Source organism: Myotis lucifugus, unplaced genomic scaffold (assembly GCF_000147115.1).
Source record: "Myotis lucifugus unplaced genomic scaffold, Myoluc2.0 scaffold_128, whole genome shotgun sequence".
NCBI classification, from domain to species: Eukaryota; Metazoa; Chordata; class Mammalia; order Chiroptera; family Vespertilionidae; genus Myotis; species Myotis lucifugus.
In genome coordinates this window covers 802,923-808,792 of record NW_005871176.1, presented here as the reverse complement: position 1 = coordinate 808,792, position 5,870 = coordinate 802,923, and positions in this window count along the sequence as shown.

Sequence of the window (5,870 nt, the reverse complement as noted above, 5' to 3'; positions counted from 1 at the left end):
TGAGTGTGCTGTATGTTTGGTGTGAGTGTGTGCATGTGTGTGCATGTGTGAATGTGTTTGCATGCATGTGTGTGAGTGTGTGTATGTGTGAGTGTGTGTGTGTATGATTGTGAGTGTATGTGTGAGTATATGTGAGTGTGTATGGGTGTGTGTATGAGCGTGTGTGCATATGTGTGTGAGTGTGTGTATGTGAGTGTGTGTGTGAGAGTGTGTGTATGGGTGTGTGATTGTGTGAGAGAGTGTGTGTGAGTTGTCTGTATGAGTGTGAGTGTGTGTGTGAATGTGTGTGTAAGTGTGAATGTGTGGGAGAATGGGTGTATGGGTGTGTGTGTGTATGTGCCCATATGTGTGCATGTATGTGAGTGTGTGTGTGTGTGTGTGTGTGTGTGTCTGCCTGCCTTGGTTTGAGAACAAACTGGTACAAGGCGATGTAGTGTAAGGGGTTATAAATACAGACTCGAGTCAGACTGGCTGAGTCACATCTGCCAGCGCCACCTCGCTGAGCCCTTCTCTCCTCATCCCATTGGCGATAGCTTTGGGCTTATTGGAGAAGTGAGAGAGGTACCAGCACCAGTGAGGCCCAGCTGTGGCTGCTCCTTCCCTTGGGCGAGAGCAGCTCCTGCCGGCCTGTTGGGGGAAAACAGAGCCTCGGTCTTGATGTTTGGGGAGCTAAGATTCTCACCTCCACGGGCAATATTCTCCTGTGTGTCCGGCCCAGGGAGGTGGGTGCAGGTGTTGCTGCCAGCAGCTGGATCCCAGGGCGCTATCCCCTCACCGGGGCCGGCTTCCCGGGCTGCCAGTCCCGCAGGCCCGTGCTCAGAAGGGCATCGCACCTCCTTGCATGCTGTGTCCCAGCCACCTTGAAATTCAGCATAACCTAGGGCCCCGCTTTTTATTCCACACTGAGACCCATAAATGACTGCTGGTTGCTACTTGCCCTCCCATCACCCAGGTTCCACTGGGATAGTCGCACCTGGTCCTGCTACTTGAACAATCACCATCAGGGCGGCTGGGCGTGGGTCCCTGCTTGGGGCACAGGTGGGAGCTGGGCTTTAACCCAGGTGTGACCCAGAGGCGGTGCCTTCTGTCACTCATCTCCCAGAAGGGCTGCCTTTTTCTAATTTGGCATAAAGACGCTTCCTTTGCTGGCGGGAGCCCTGCTCCTGTCCACGGGCACCCATAATAAGAGAAATGCACATTAAAACCCCACTGAAATACCATTTGTATGTATCAGAATAGATAAAAACCCAAAAGTGTGACAGCCTGCCCTGTCGACAAGGATGTGGGGGGACAGGCGCTGTGGGAGGGCAAAATGCCCACGGAGAGCCAATCGGCGTCTCCATCCACATTATGAATGTGTTCATCCTTTGGCTCAGCGACCCCTCTTCTAGAAATTTGCTCTATGAAGGCACACAGGCACATGCAGAGCAATTCCTGGGGAATTTTTTCATTGCCACATTATTCTGAATTGGATTGGAAATAACCCAAGTATCCGTGTGGAGCGGACTAATGAAATAAGCAATGACGACCTCAAAACGGAATGCGTCTGTTTAGGGAGGGAGGCTTTCTCTCAGATAGGAAACCGCCATGAGGGCAGCCAGGGAAAGGGATGGGGTGAAGGGCAGTGTTGGGGGCTGGGGGGTTGCATTTATGGAGGAAAGGGTGGAAGTGTGAACACATTTGTGTTGCTATTGCCATACACCTTGAAGGACACACAAGTTCATTAGAATGGCTGCCTACGGAGAGAAAGCAGGGCGAGCATGGGAATGGGGTGGGCACAGATGCGTGATAGGAAGGTTCCTCCATGTATAATTTTTAGCCCCATGCTTGTATTTCCTATTCAAAAGAAAGTGAGCATCAGCAAACACATTCCCTTCCTCAGACAGCCACCAAATGTTAGACAATATAGTCTCATCCAGGAATTGGCCAACTGCGGCCTGTCTTTTTTTTTTTCCAATAAGGTCTGTAGATGAGTTAATAGTGTTTGTTTGCTGGTTCCTATCATTGTACCATGGCTACATGTGGGGTGTTAACATACGGGGAAGCTGGGATTCCTGGGGAATACAGGCATGTCCCACTGCAACTTTTCTGTAAGTGTAAGTGTGTTTCAAAATAAGGTGGTTGGTTTTTTTTAAGAGAGAGAAATAAATAATTTTTCCTCATACACAAAATAGGAAATAGTAGTAGAAAAAAATTCAGCCATAATCCTGAGACAAAAAAGAACCATTGACAAAAGGCTGAGTCTTTGTCCTAGCCAGCTTGGCTCAGTGGATAAAGCATCAGCCTGCTGACTGAAATGTCCCAGGTTCAATTCCAGCCAAGGGCACATGCCTGGGTTGTGGGCTTGATCCCCAGTCGGGGGTGTGCAGGAGGCAGCCGATAAATGATTCTCTCTCATCATTGATGTTTCTATCTCTCTATCCCTCTCCCCTCCTCTTTGTGAAATATCAATAAAATATATATTTTTTAAAACTTTTCTGAACACTTATGATGCTGAAAGCACTTTCCATCTGAGAAGGTCTACTCTATGTAAAATTGCAACCCACCTTCACCCACTCCCTCTTGCCACCCCTTCTCCATCTCTATTGCTTCTGTTCATTGCACGATCCCCACCAAAGAGGCTGGCTATATAATTTATTTTTTGTGTCTTTTGTTTATTCTTTGTCCCTCTCCACTAAAAAGGCTCACCTTGAATACAGGTGTTTTTTTGTCCACTGATGTACTCCAAGTGCTGAAATTAGTCCTTGGGTGTAGGAGGCTGTCAAGAGACCAAATCATTGACTTCAAATTCTTGTGGGGGAAACCCTGAGAAGATGGGACCAGAGCAGCCACGTGGGCAGCCAGCAGAGTCCGTGAGTGCTGCGGCCTGGATGCAGTGCCAGGGCCCTCCAGGATCGGGGCGGTCAGGGAGGCAGTTTGCCTATTGTAGACATGACCATGTTCCAAACACTGCGGTGCTTAACAAAAGACCAAGGTCTACTCTAGCCCCTCCCCTCTGAACCCTGACTTAGGCTAAAGCAAACAGCTCTGAGAGCGAAAATCCCAGGCGGACAGAGATCCCTGGAGGGTGATGGGTTTGCTAAGCACAAGTCCCACCAGCTGAGTGGCTTAAATGGCAGGATGTATTGTTTCATCGTTCTTGAGGCCAGAAGTCTGAGATCAAGGTCCGGGTGTAGCGGGTTCCTCGGGAGGGAGGGCCCTGAGAGAGAATCCGTTCCATTTTCTGCCCTAACCGCTGGGATTTCCCGCCACCTTCAGCATTTCTTGGCTTATAGAAGCATCGAAGACCTCAGCCTACATCTTCACATGGTGTCCTCGCTGCATGTGTCTGTGCCCAAATTTTCCCTTTTTGTAGGGACACCAGTACTAGTGGATTCAGCCTAATAACTTTATCTTAAAGGCCCTGTTTTCAAATAAGGTTACACTCCGAGATACTGGAAGTTAGGACTTCCACATAGGACTTGGCCCGGGGACACAGTTCACCCTCACACAGGCCTAGCATTGGAACTACATTGCATCTTCGAGGTGAACGCTGCCTCGGAGGCTGTTAGCACAGACGAGCTTATGCTGCAGTCACTACCAGTCTCAGTGACCAGTGACTGAAACCAACACGTCCTTCTCCCTAAGTCCCATGAGGGTCTGTGGGTCTCTCCCGGGCAGGTGTTCTCCAGGCCCTGACTCGGGGATCCAACCTGCTGCCCGCTTCTGGTCCCACCACGAGGGACAGGGAAAGGCCCCTCGGCACCAATGCTCAGGTGCTCTCACCGGAGCCAGTCCCCTGGGCCTGCGCACCTGGAGGGGCACCTGGGGAAGGGGGCACAGGTGGAGTGTTTAGGAGCTCCGGCCTCTGCCACGCTGGCTGTTTTGGGGCTGGTGTCAGGGAGTGTTTACCGAAGGCCCTGGAACCTCAATTCTGAGCATGTCTTGAAGGGCCAGGGAGAAGGTATTTGCTTTAGGAATTAAAGCTGGAGTCACCCACGTCCCTGACCGGTGAAAAAGAAAGAACAATAGAGCTGGGAAGCAGTCATCAGTTTCGTCTCCGGACAGGTAAGGACTGGGATAAGGTGGAGGCAGTGCTTTAGGATGAACTCCAGGGCAGGCTCTGGCTTTTTCCAGAAGGGGAGGAGGAGGAGGAGGAGGAGAAGAAAAAGAAAGAGGAGCACAAAGAGAAGGTGGAGGTGCTGGCCCAATAGGAAGGGACCATCTGCTTCACTGCACCCCTTTCCCTGCTAGGGCCGCAGGTGAGGTGGAGGGTCGGGAGGCAAGACAAGTCCTCATACCCCCTACCACCTCCCCCATTTTGTAGAGGTTGAGTATGTACTTCCAGTGAATAAATGATGGATGGAATGAATGAATAACAATAAATGCATGCGCACATGTGTAAATGTGGTGCATGTGTGTGTGTGAGTGTGTGAATGTGTGTGCATGTGTGTGAGTGTGTGTATGTATGTGTGAGTGTGTGTGTATGATTGTGAGTGTGTGTGTGAGTGTGTATGGGTGTGTGTATGAGTGTGTGTGCGTATGTGTGTGAGTGTGTGTATGTATGTGAGTGAGTGTGTGTGTGAGAGTGTGTGTATGGGGGGTGTGCGAATATGTGTATGTATTTGTGTGTGAGAGTGTATGTGAGTTGTGTGTATGAGTGTGAGAGTGTGTGTGAATGTGTGTATTGGTGTATGTGTGTGCCAGTATGTGTGCATGTGAGTGTGTGTGTGTGTGTGTGTGTGTGTGTCTGCCTGCCTTGGTGTGAGAACAAACTGATACAAGGCGATGTAGTGTAAGGGGTTATGAATACAGACTCCAGTCAGACTGGCTGAGTCACATCCGCCAGCACCACCTCGCTGAGCCTCTCTCCCCTCGTGACATTGGCGATAGCTTTGGGCTTATTGGAGAAGTGAGAGAGGTACCAGCACCGGTGAAACCCAGCTGTGGCCAGGACAGCGGGTGGCACCCCCTCTGACTGCCCCGTTCTCTGCCTGTTGCTCCCCATCTGCCAACCCCAACTCTCTGTCCTGTTCGGAACCTGTGGAAGCCCCGCTCTGGAGTCGCAGTAAAATGTTGCCAAGCACGGCTGGCACCTCTTTTTTGCACCTGACTCTCTACCAAATTGCCACGTTTCTTCCCTCTGAGAAGGAGAAAGCACCGCCTTGCGGTGAGAGAAATGCCAGCTGGAGTCCCCCACTCAGCAGCGGTGGGAAAGTCTCCACACTTGTCTGTTTGTTCCTGGGACTATGACAATAATGACCATATTCACCCCACTGCCCCAGCCTGAGGGGCTCAGGGAGAGGTAAGGCCAAGTGGGGAGGGGTGCGGCTCAGGGGTTCACACCACAGGCTCTCCTGGGTTCACCTCCCAGCTCCGAGTCCTGGGTTCAAATCCTGGCTTCCCCACTCAGCTATTTCACCTCAGGGCTGATGGTCATTCTCTTGCCTCTGAGTGATTGGGATTAAATGGCTTAATGCATTTGTAACAGAGAAGTGGCCAAAATGTTAACAGATACACAGCCTCCTAGAGTGTGCTCACAAGGACATGGGTAGCTGTCATTACTCTCCATCCTCCACTTCTGTTGATCCTGCTCCCCATCCTGACCCCCACATACACACACTGAGAAGACGCGGGTGTGCCCGCCCTCCTGTCCCCAAAGCCCCTCCTTTGGGCCCGCATGGACCCGTCTCTTCCAGGGACCTACCCCCCGCCAGGAACCCTGTGAATTCAATTTAACACAAAAAGTACCCGCTGGGAGTCTGCTGTGTGTCAGGTACTGCCGGGGACCCACTGAACAGGGCTGCCTTTCTGGTTGGGGGGCATGGAGAGAGCGTACAGGCATCAATCACGTAAATAAATACACAGCATGTCCCTGAGCAGTAGCGGCA